General features: G+C 43.6%; 1 protein-coding gene across 4 annotated transcripts in view; it reads right to left on the bottom strand.

The window, feature by feature from the left end:
* Positions 1-10,941, bottom strand: part of RAB27A (RAB27A, member RAS oncogene family) — a 71,872-nt gene extending 60,931 nt beyond the window's left edge. For 2 of the 4 annotated variants that reach the window (XM_063089885.1, XM_063089886.1), the window contains exon 1: positions 10,839-10,941. The gene's annotated coding sequence lies outside the window, so the exon portion shown is untranslated. Of the gene's footprint in view, positions 1-10,558; positions 10,634-10,838 lie in introns of those variants that run through there. The other 2 variants (XM_063089884.1, XM_063089883.1) reach the window with 1 other exon arrangement.
* Between the last annotated feature and the right edge of the window lie 1,340 nt (positions 10,942-12,281).

Genomic DNA, 12,281 nt, shown 5'->3' with positions numbered 1-12,281 from the left:
CATACTACACATCTTTTCTACAGCTTGCTGTTTTTCTACTAAACAATATGCCAGGAAAAACCCCAGGTTGATAGAAACATAGGCAAATGTTTCTAATGAATAGAAGAGAAGAGAAAATAAAAATGTTTATTAAACATGAAAATAGGTTAAAAGTAAAAAGTACAAATTAAAATTACATTACATACCTTTTAAACTGCCTTGATTGGAAAATGAGAATGTATTAATATAAGTGTTGGCAAAGCTGTGGGCGAGCAGGCAGTCTTGTATTCTTATAAAATCAGCTTCTTAATGAAGCCTATCCTGAGTATCTTGAAACTTGCAATCTCTCCTACATCAGCACCTTCCCCTTCAATCAACTTCTGATTCTCTTTACACTGTTGTTGGTATTTTGTGTATTTTATGTCACTTAAAATAAGTTTGTTATGTAAGTTTGGCTTAAAACAATAAAGATGATTATCTTACAGGAAAAAAAAAAAAGAGTAAATGGATCCAGGACAGGATTTCTCCAAGTATAGTCCGATGCCCACTGGCAGCAGAATCACCTGAGCTATTTGATTAAAATGCAACGTTCTGAGTCCCACCCAGGCCTCTGAATTAGGATCTCTGAGAGGGAGGCCCAGGAAATTTGCATTTATAACAAGCTTCCCTGGGACTTCCTGGTTATGCACAAAAGGTCTGAGATCTACTGCTCTAGGGAGACAAAAGATAGCAAAATGCACAACTATAGCTAGGCAAATAACCTGTAGGTGAAGGCCATGTTTAACATTTACCAGCCTCAGATTCCACCTCTGTAAAATAGGGATAATAATATCTACCCAGCAGGATGGCTGTGAGAATTAAATGATAAGTGATAGCCTCAAGCACAGTGCCTCTTAGACAGCAAGTGCTCAGTCAGTATTAGTCATTCCCCAACTTGTATATGGCATCCTAATGAAGACATAACAATAGGTCACCTTTTGAACAAATGTCACGGAGGAAAGCAGATGTCTAGCATGAGTTAAGGCCTCAATGCTACTGAGTCATCAGCAACGAAGGCTGAGGGCAGAAGCTTTAACCAGTGAGTGGGTGGTGAAACGTGCCTGTGGACAGTGGTTCTCAAGCTTCAGTGTGCATCTGGATGGCTTTAAAACACAGACTTTCGGCCCCACAAGAGCTACAGATTCAGCAGGTCTGGGGTGGGGCTGAGGATCTGCATTTCTGAGAAGGTCTCACGTGATGCTTATGTTACTAGTCTCAGAATCACACTTTGATCATCACTGATGTAGAGGGGTTCACTCTATAGCCCAGTGCCTAATATCTAATTCATCTGACACTTTGTAATAAAAAAGGAAAACTGTGCTGTGTATATTTCCTATTGACACCAGACTGGTTGATTGCATGTAAATAGAGAAAAAAATAATAAACCAAAAGTAATAAACCAGCTGTGCTGCCTCTATCCCTGAGAATCTTTCTTACTATGTTTCTGAACAATGCAGAGAAAGAATGGGGCGATTTGAGTTCCATCTCCCTGCTCACTAGCTGTGTGACCCTGAGTGAGGTACACGATCTCTTCAAACCCCAGTTTATTCACCTGGGAGTAGATGTGGGCTTGGTCACTGGTTGCCACATCTAGTGGTGCACCATCAATCACAGGAGCAGCATTTTAAATAAAACATGGGCTCCCCAGCCCTAACCCCAAACCTAACAAATTAGAATCTCCAAAGGAGACTGAAAAATGTGTTGTTTTATGTAGGTATGTTCTTTGCTTGTTTGTTTTTGACAGCTGACGAGGATACAAACCCTTGACCCTGGTGTTATAACACTGTACTCTAAGGGCCGACCCTGTGGCACACTCGGGAGAGTGCCGTGCGCGGTAGTGCTCCCGCCGCGGGTTCGGATCCTATATAAGATGGCCGGTGCGCTCAGCGCGGCCGGTCACAAAAATGACAAAAAAAAAAAAAAAAAACCACTGCACTCTAAGCAGCTGAGCTAACCTAACCGGCCAGCCTTACGTGGGTGTGTCTTAAACAAAACCTCCCTGTGCAATTTTCATGGGCAGCCAGTTTTGAGGAACCATTAATATGGTGATCTTTCAGGCCTCTTCTAGCATTAAAGCTCTTAGATCTTTTTGATTTCTAAGTCCTTGTGCCCTGAGTCTGTGCTTACCAAGCAGCCTTCTCCTTTTATATTTGTTCCCATGGAGTTTTTAAGTATAGGAAGCAAGTAAACAAGTACACTAGTCCTCAAAGAAGAATCTAGTCTGCCTAACAGTTATATCTCTCATGTATCAGTAAACTGGCATTCTGGGTTTATTTTTAAAAGTAAAGTCCATTTTGCAGGAGAAAATATGAATTACATAGGAGTGAGTCATAAAAGCGTCTTCTTTAACGCCAACTGTTTGTTTATTCATTCATTCATTCTTTATTAACTTGAGCATCTGTCATGTACCAGGCATTCTTCCAGGTATTCAGTATATGGCAGTTAGAAAAACAAAGTCCCTGCCCACACAGAGAGAACATTCTAGCAGGAAGAGAACAGACAATAAACAAGTGAACATAAAGATAATAATTTCAATAGTAATAGGAAGACAAAATCACATAATAATAGGATAGAGAGTGACCGGAGGTTACTTTCAACAGAGCAATCTGGGAAGACCTCTTTGTGAGGGTGACACTCGAAATTAAATCTGAGTGATGCCAAGGGACCAGCCAGGTGAGGATCTGGAGAAAAAGCACTGAGTAAGAGTTAAAGGCAAGTGCAAAGGCCCTGAGGTAGGAATGAGCTTGGCATTTCCAGGGAACAGGAAGGAAGTAGATGAGGCTGGAGGGTAGAGGCACAGGGATGAACGGAGTTCAGGAGGCCAGCAGTGCTCAGATCACAGGGACCCTTACAGACCAGGGTTATGCATTTGGATCTTATACTTACTGCAGTGGAAAGTGGCTGTAGAAATTTAAAAAGAAGGACATGATCTGATTTCTTTTTTTTTTTTTTTTTGAAGATCACTGGATTTGGATGAAGAATGAGCTGAAGGTGGGGGGCAAGAATGGGACCAGAAAAGCAAGAGTAAAGGCAAGGAATAATTATTAACTCGCAGCTGGCACATAGCAGGCTCTCAGATATTTCTGGGCTGCTGTAACATACGTAAAAATCATAATATACTTGTTTCACTTCCTATGATATTTTAGAAGCATTTAAGATCTAGAAGTCACTTCCTTTGAACAACAAAACAACACAATTTTGTATTGCCCCTCTTAGCATTGATAACAATCAAGAAATATTAGCATGGGGGCCTAAAAAGAACACACAAGAGAACCAGGAGACCGGTCTTCTGGAACCCTCTCTGCCATCAATTAGCCATGTGATCTGGGCCACAGTTCTGAACCTTCCAGATGAGAGGGGAGGCTGGGCTACGTGGTTTCTAAAGTCCCTACCCAGCTCTTAAACTATACAATTTTCTAAGTGTAACAAATGAGGTTTCCTTATCTGGGTGGCAAAATGGGCTGATGACTCAGGGTGAGATTTTTCTGTTACTTTCAATCTCCCAGAGAAACTCTAGTTAAGCAGGAAACGGGGTGTTAATGAAGAAACTGTCTAGTCTTACTATTTCCTTGGCGCCTCTGGCACAAGGATATGATGGTCAGCTGGAACCTGGGAAGCAGATGCTCCTGGTCAGCTGGGAGCTCATCATGCAGAGGCTCTGCACACATAGGTCCCTGTGTCTCCCTTCAGTTACACTTTGTCTATGGTCTTTCTGGCAGGCTTCCACCCATGTGGAAGTGTGCAACAGACAGGCACTGCAGCCCAGCCTCCCACTTCCTCTTGGTAGGCTGTCCCCACAGGGTCCACTCCTCTCATAGGGCCAACCTGGCACCCCCACGAGGACCGCATTTCACAAGATCCCTAAGGGCTGGGTTCTCAGCCCTGACTATCAATCAGAATTCCTTGTGCAGACTTAAAAAAAAAAAAAAATACAGATGCCTGAGCCCTACCCCATATTTAGTGACTTAGAATTGGAGTGAGTGAAAGGCTGGAAAGAGAACATGGTGGAGTTAGGCTTAGTTAACTCCACACGATGGAGAGAATGTGTAATTCGGGGAAATTGCAAACCAAAGAGGTTCAATAATTTGGTTTCTCGGCCTCAGCACTATTGACATTTTAGACAGGATAATCCTTTGTTGTAAGGCTGTCCTGGGCATTGTAGACTGTCTAGCAGCGTCCTTGGCCTCGACTCGCTAGATGCCAGTAGTAACTCTCCAGTTGTGATGATCAAAAATGTCTCCAGACATTGCTAAACGTCCCCCAGGGGAGGGCGGCAAAATAACTCCCAACTGGGAGCCACTGATGTGATCCCACATAGTTAATTATCAGCAATATTGAAACTAAAACCCATCCTAATGATTCCTGGCTGTGTTGATTCTTCCACATTCAAGTAGGATCTCTGGAACATGGGCATGCGTAAGTCCCTGAAGAAATACTACAACCCACTTCATGGCCCTCGGTGCCTAGAGCAGAGAGGGAGCGATGGAGAGTTGGCCTTGTCCCTAACAAAGAAGCTGAGCCAAGAACAGCCAGCAGCTGGCTTGGCCACATTGGGTCTCCAGTATCTGACTGTAAGGACAATCCCTTATCTTTTCAAGGGCTGTTAGACCTCTTCACCCATTCTTGGGGTCACTCCCTGCAGTGGTGATATTTATTATAAAAATTAATCACACAAAGCAAGAAACAAATCCTGACCACAACCATGGCTTATATTTAACAATTTTTAGGTATCTCAAGTGAACATGTAAGTCATGACCTGTTTCTACATGTCTCACTTCTCCTCCACATTAGGGCTAGTACATCAAGAGTAAAAGTACATTATAATCATGTTTAAACAGCTGATTGAGACATTGGCTTTGCTTTTAATGATACAAATACAGAGGAGATTAGTAGCCAGCCATACCCAGATAGGACCTGACCGGCCACCCAATGTGGTGGGATCAGGCCAGGGTAGATAAACTACTGCAAATAAGAACAAACAGACTTTTCAGTCTCTGGGCAACCAAGTTTATTATTATGCTTTGACCTGGAGGCTGGTAAGGCTTTATATGAATTAACCAATGAAGCTATGAGAAAACAAGATTAATGGCTCTGAAATATAGTATTCTAGTGGCACTTAGAGCTAACATATTCAATTTCAAGGCTGCTTTCTTAAGTAGATACAAATAATTTTAAAATAATAATAATAAAACGGTGTTTTGAAAGGACACATCCCAGAGCGCTGGCCAGTTAGCTCAGTTGGTTAGAGCACAGTGTTATAACACCAAGGTCAAAGGTTCAGATCCCCATACCAGCCAGCCTAATGCAAATTAAACCCACATTGAGATATCACCTCCCCCCAGTTAGACCAGCTATAATAAAAAAGATGGAAAATAGCAAAGGCTGGTGAGGATGTGGAAAGAAGGGAATGCTCCTATGCTGTTGGTGGGACTGTAAATTAGTACAACCACTATGGAAAACAGTATGGAGGTTTCTCAAACAATTACAGATACATCTACCATATGCTCCAGCAATCCCACTTCTGGGTATATACCCAGAGGAATGGAAATCATCATGTCAAAGGGATACCTGCACTCCCATGTTCATTGCAGCTCTGTTTGCAATAGACAAGACATAGAACCAACCTAAATGTCCATCGACGGATGACTGGATAAGGAAAATGTGGTGTGTGTGTGTGTGTGTGTGTGTGTGTGTGTGTGTGTGTGTATATATATATATATATATATATATATACACACCATGCAATGCTACTCTGCCATAAAAAAGAATAAAATTCTGCCATTCACAACAACATGGATAAGCTTGGAGAAACTTACGTTGAGTGAAATAAGCAAAGCACAGAGGGATAAATACTGCATGTATTCACTCATATGTGGGAGCTAAGAGAGCAAGAAGGAAGGAAAGAAAGACCACAGTGGTGTGTTGGACTTGCAGAGGGAGAGAACATACATAGGGATACAAAGTGGAGTGGGAGAGAGGGGGAGGGAGGTCAGGGATTAATTGGGTGAGGGACATGGGGTATAATCGCAATTTGTGGTAATGGGCATGCTGCCAGTATTTCTGGTCATCACATCTTGGCACAAGTGGTGACGGTCGGCTTTGTACCCCATAAATATTCATAACCAATAAAAAAAAATTGAAAAATCCGATTCCATAAATGTGAGTGGTTCTAAGAGTGGCTGGCTAAGGGTAACATATACAGCGGCAAAAAAAAAAAAAAAAAAAAAAACCCAAGAAAGGAGAAACAAAACTTTCAGTATTCTTCTAGAGTAAGTGAGGCATCTAATCTTACTTGACAGTGAATAAAATGTGAGTATTACTAGAACTTAGTCACACAAGAAAAAGAAAGCGGTGTGCCCTCTGAGCACTGCACAGCCAGACAGAGAGGCCAAAACAAGCTGGCACTCACTACTCCATGCCCCTCACCCTGGGGACCTAAAGTTAATTATGAACCCTTTATCTCTGCCTCTAACTCAGTACTGTGTCTGCTCCCAAGGTAATCAGCTTAAGGGAAACCAGACGATAAATTCAAACTTCCGGACCAAGAGTCAGAGGAACAAATATGGTCTAAGCAAAATCTGCATGAAGCATAAAAAGTGAAGGCCATGGGAGGGAAAAACTACTCTCTTTAGAAGACCATTTTGTTTTAACAGCAGCAAGACAATTTTGCTTCTTAGGGGCTCAGACAAAGCCGTTTCATTTTTCAGGAGATATCACACCTATCATTTGTTAGGAAAAAAATATGTACACACACACACACACACACACACACACACACACACACACACACACACACACACACACACACACACACACCCATGTATATGTTAAAACAACTCTTCCCTATTATGCAGTGAAGATATAGATAGAACATAGTCCAAGATAAGTTTAAATAATAATGGAAGGCAGATTCAATTTTTAAAATAACATGTAAAATTAATTACCAAACTCTCTAGGCCAAATTAATTCAATTCTCAATGAGAATTCTCACAATTCCTCATTTAGGAGCAAACCCCACTCAACTGTAGCCAATACTGCTCTATCAGCAGCAGTAGGATAGGGTGGACTATGACAAGATTCTTGAAGCTATTATCCAAGAAAAGTTAAATGTATGGCCTAGACATTTCCAATGATGATAATAAATCCAGGTTTATCCATTAACTTAATTGTATGTTCAGCAAGCATTTATTGAATATTTTTGTCTAAGACACCTTGAAATATAAGACTCAAAAATAAGCTGAAGTCCTATTCTGCCTCCAGGATATTACAATCTAGTCACTGAAATAAGGCCAACCTACATAGAAAAGTTGACTAAAGTAGTTATGTAATTAAATGCCAAAATGAGTCTCAGAGTTGGGAATTTCTTTTAGAAGCCAGAAAAATATAAATTCACTTTGATGCAAAATATTCATCAAGAAACAAATTTCCTATTTTTTTTTTTAATTTTCAAGAAATTTCACTCTCTCTCTAGATCGGCACAAGAGTTAAAAATACTAGAAACAGGCACTGAATGGCCCTGCTCAGATTGCCAGGCTACAAAGCAAAGGACTCCCCTCTGCCACCACGGGAAGGATCAAAAGCCCTCACATCTCCCCTTTCCAAGGAGGACAAGACCACTACCCTGGGGAAAATAGGAGACTAGAAAAGGAGAGACTTAGGGGTTGTTGGTGTATCGATGAACACTGCTTCTCTTAGAAAATATGGGAAGGAACAGTTAAGAAAGAAAGAGCAGAGTGATCCCCGTTGCTCAGTCTTCTATTTCTTTTTCATTCATTCAACACATATTTTTTGAGTGCTTAAAGTGTCAGAAACCATTCAATATGCTATGGACACCACAGTGAATGAGACAAATTCTTGGCCCTCACAGAGCTTGTATTCTACCAGTGGGAAACAAATATCATGTGTATCTGTGTGTGTGACAGTTAGTGCTATAAATAAATACTTTAAAGATAAATAAGGCAAGGTAAGGAGGCATAAAATGATGGCAGGAGTGGGTGAGGGATTCTTCTTTAGATGGGGTAGTCAAAGAAAGCCTCTCTAAAGTAATGACTTTAGACCTGAATGAAATGAGTGAGAAAGCCATGCAGACATCTGAAGGAAGAGCATTCCAGGCAGAAGAAACAGCAAGTGCAAACGTTGAGGTGTGGCTGGACCAGAGTTAGCAAAGAGAAGAGTGATAGAAGATAAAGCCACACACCACACACCATGTAAAGGCCTTATGGGCCACAATGAGGACTTTGGTTTTTATTCTGATAAAAAGCCATTGGAGAGTTTGAGCAGAGAGTGAGTGACATAATGGACTCTGGCTGCTGTGTTGAGAATAGACTGCAGAGCGGTGAGCACAAAAGCAGGGAAGCCCTTTAGGAAGCTTTAGCAGTAATCCAGGTAGCAGAGATGATAGGAACTTGGTGGAAGCAGCAGAACTGGTGAGAATGGCTATCAAGGTAGAATCAGTGAGATTTGCTGAGAGTTTCGTTGTGGGGTAGAAGAGAAAGAAGAGAATCAACAGTGATTCCAGGGTATTTAGTCTCAGCATCTGGAAGAGTGAAGTTGCCGTTCACTAAGATGGGAAAGACTAAGGGAAAAACAGCCTTAGGAAGGGAAATCAAGAGTCTGGTTCCTAGAGATTGATTGTTGCCTGCTTCAAAACCCCCGCATCTATTTTAAAACCAAGGCAACAGAAATTTAGAAGTTGATCTTAAATTTCATATGGAAATTCAAGGGTCCCAGAATAACCAAAACAATCTTGAAAACAGAACAAAGTTGGAAGAGTAATTCACACATCCTGAATTCAAAAACTTATTACATAGCTACAATAATCAAGATGATACAATCCATATGATACTAGCCTAAGGAAAGACATACAGATCAATGGAGTAGAACTAAGAGTCCAGAAATAAACCCTCACATTTATGGTCAATTGATTTTCAACAGAGGTGCCAAGATAATACAAAGGGGGAAAAAATAGTATTTTCAACAAATGGTAGTGGGAGAACTGGATATTCACATGCAAAGGATGAAGTTGGACCACCTACCTCATAGCATATACAAAAATTACTTAAAATAGATCAAAGAATGAAATGTATGAGCTAGAATTATAAAACTCTTAGAAGAAAACATAGGTATAAATCTTCGTGATCTTGGATTTCACAATGATTTCTTAGATTTGACACCAAAAGCTCAAGCAACAAAAGAAAAAAATAGATTAATTATACTTCACCAAAATTAAAAATCAAGGCAAGCCATGGAAATTAAGAAAAAATGGAAGGTAAGAAGGAAGGAAGGGAAAGAATGCAGGAAAGAAAGAAAATAGAAATGAAAACCAGCATAAAATTTTAAAATGATCCTCAGACTAGTTCTTTGAGCATTATATTAACCTTTTTTCATTTCTAACCAACTGCAGAAACTTTGTTTTCCAAACTGTGTTTTCCCCTAAATCAAGATTTTAAGAAGGAAGGAAGAGAAAGAAAGAAAGAAAGGAAAAAGAAACAATGGAACACTAAAAAAAAATTTTTTTTAAAGATGACGGGTAAGGGGATCTTAACCCTTGACTTGGTGTTGTCCGCACCACACCCACCCAAGTGAGGTAACTGGCCATCCCTATATAGGGATCCAAACCTGTGGCCTTGGTGTTATCAGCACCACACGTTCCCACGTGAGCCACAGGACACTAACAAATTTAATGAACAATAATTACAGAAAACTTATATGGCTTAGCACTATACCAACCTGCCCCCCCCCCCCCCCCCGCAACATATGACTATTAGTCACCCATAAAGCAAAAATTCATCCAGTATACAAAAACAGCTGTTAGACCAGAGGGGAAAGGAAGAGGACCCTGTGGCAGAAGATTCTGAAGTCATCTGGGCCCAGGTGGCCAGCAGGAGCCAAAAGGCTGACTTTTCAGCTATATCAAGGGCTCACAGGCCTGACTTTGCTTAATCGGTGATCAACTGGGACAGAGACAAGGTTTTGGCAATAGTATCAAACCCTGTCATCACATGAGCCCTACCACCAGTCATGACCAGAGGCCCTGGCTGCCAGGTAGGGCTTTCTGTCTGCCTCACAGGAAAAAGGTGAATCCCCTCTCGCGCGCGCGCAACTATCTGGCTTTCAGACTCTTATCAACAAGGGGGTAAGGACGTTAAATAAAGTGAAAAGAACAGGAGAGAGGAAGACCTAGGCGGCAGCGCGGGAGGTCTGGGACCTTCCTTCTCTCCCGCCAGTGAAGTTTCCTTACCCCCGATGGGGACCCTTGCACCTGTATGCCACCTGCAGGTAACCTCAGACCCCGGCTCGACCTGGGACTGCACCTGACCGCCCCGGGCCGCTGTCATTGCTGGGGTTTGTGCTGAGAAACTGGGAAAAGCAAAGGCAACTTCTCCGGCGGGGTCAGAGCCCGGAGGCTGGGAGAAGACGCCGCAGCCTCTAGCCCCAGCCGCAGGGCAGACCCGCCACTCGCCCTGCAGGATGGATCTGAACCCGTCCGGCGCCCGGGGCCGGAGCGCGCTCCCCCCACCTGCGGCGCCACCACCCTCACCTGGCTCGGCTCGCTGTCCTGTCCCCACCGCCGCTCTGTGTCCCCGCGCGCCGCGTCCACCCACTGCCAGCCTTTTTTGGGTCGTTGGCGGGTATTTTCCGTCTGGCCCCACATCACTTCCCGTCAAGCAGAGCGAGGTGGGGGCGGGACCTCCTCTCTTCCCTCCACCTCCCGCTTCCTCCTGTCACCTCGGGGAGCACCCCCCGCCCGACTGGGGGAGGGGGATGGGTGAGGGCCCCGGGGCCACACTGCACGCGGCCCCCAGGCCAGCCGCACCTACCCGGGGGTCCTCCTGGAAGCCACGAAAAGGCCCTGCTCGCCTCATTTGTGCCAAGACAAGTCTCCTGTGCCCTGTTCTGGAAGGCGCGAAAAGAGGGGCGGTGTTTTCGTTTTCAGACACGGGGGGCGACGTTTACAAACTGCTCCAGGTAGTGTTTGGTGAGGCTGGCCAAATCTCCTCCTCCAAAAGCCGTTTTCCAAAGCCGTTTTCCAGGGCATCAGGTCGGCATCTCCACCGTAGTTGCCAGAAGTGCGGAGCGGCAGCAAGTCGGCCCCGCCCCTGGTTCCTGAGTCTCGGGGCTCCTGCTGGCGACGCCCCCGGCCCTGCTCCTCCCGGGCCGGCTCAATGCCGGGCGTCCGGTTCTGCCGCCGTCCATCCCGCCCGTCCGGCTCCTCACTGGGGTTGAGCTGGGCAAGGCCTTCCCATGGCAAGAGAAAGTCTGGGATTCTTGGAAATGACAGAGGAACAAAATAAGTAAAAATCCTGGCAGGAAAAAATAAATACAATTCTAGGAGGAAATGACAAACAGAGCCTCTGCTCACATGGTCTAATTCGGATTATAAAATTAAAGTTCTAAGAGTGTTAGAGCAATTCGTTAAAAAGGAAAACTACAGTACATCGGAGAAGAGCCTCTAAGGAGACATCTGCGAGCCTTTGCTGCCACCCGGCGGCCGTCTCTCAGCGCGGACGGGTTTGTGCGGGCCGCAGGGACGCTGAACCCGGCGGTGTGAAGACCTTCAGACTCAGAGGCCTGCAGGTCTGAACAGTGGCCTTTGGGCCTGCCTTCGTGGGCTCCAAGGCAAAGCATTTCTGAACCAAATAATTCCATTTCTAAGCGGAGCAAAATGTTTGGAAGCTTTAGTCCAGCTTGTTTTACCATCTACGCCTTCTCACTTACCTGTCTACCTCCACCACAAATTCCAGCTGTCCCAGGCCCACCTGCCCAACCCTATCATCCTTCCAATCTGTAGCTACTAACAGTTTGCATTACAGTACAGATATGTGTCCAATCTATAAAATCACATTTAGGATGAACCATATGAAATTACCACTATTTGGCAATTTCAAACATTCAATATATAATATTTCGAGGAAAACATAATACAGTGAATTCGGAGTTAGAGATAAAAGAATTTATCCTAGGGTGATACTTCCAAGGGCTGTTCCCCGTGTGATAGAAGGGCCATCAGACTGCCGATGAGGTTAGAAAAGGAAAAGGAGACCCATGTTAACATCTAGAGGAACACTCCTGGGAGTCACTGGTCGCTAAGATCTGGGGGGCCAATAATGCAATAATTGATAATGACTGGAGTGTTACTGGAACACAGATAAATAACACCAAATCAAGGCCTCACAGAAAAAGTGATGCATAAATTAAGAAGGATGAATAAGGGGGAAAAGTGAAGCAGAAGAGAATTCCAGGAAAAGGGAGCAGAGAGAAGT

Source organism: Cynocephalus volans, chromosome 3, assembly GCF_027409185.1.
Source record: "Cynocephalus volans isolate mCynVol1 chromosome 3, mCynVol1.pri, whole genome shotgun sequence".
Classification (NCBI taxonomy): domain Eukaryota; kingdom Metazoa; phylum Chordata; class Mammalia; order Dermoptera; family Cynocephalidae; genus Cynocephalus; species Cynocephalus volans.
The sequence above is the reverse complement of the archived record's forward strand: the minus strand, read 5'-3'. Positions and strand labels throughout refer to the sequence as shown.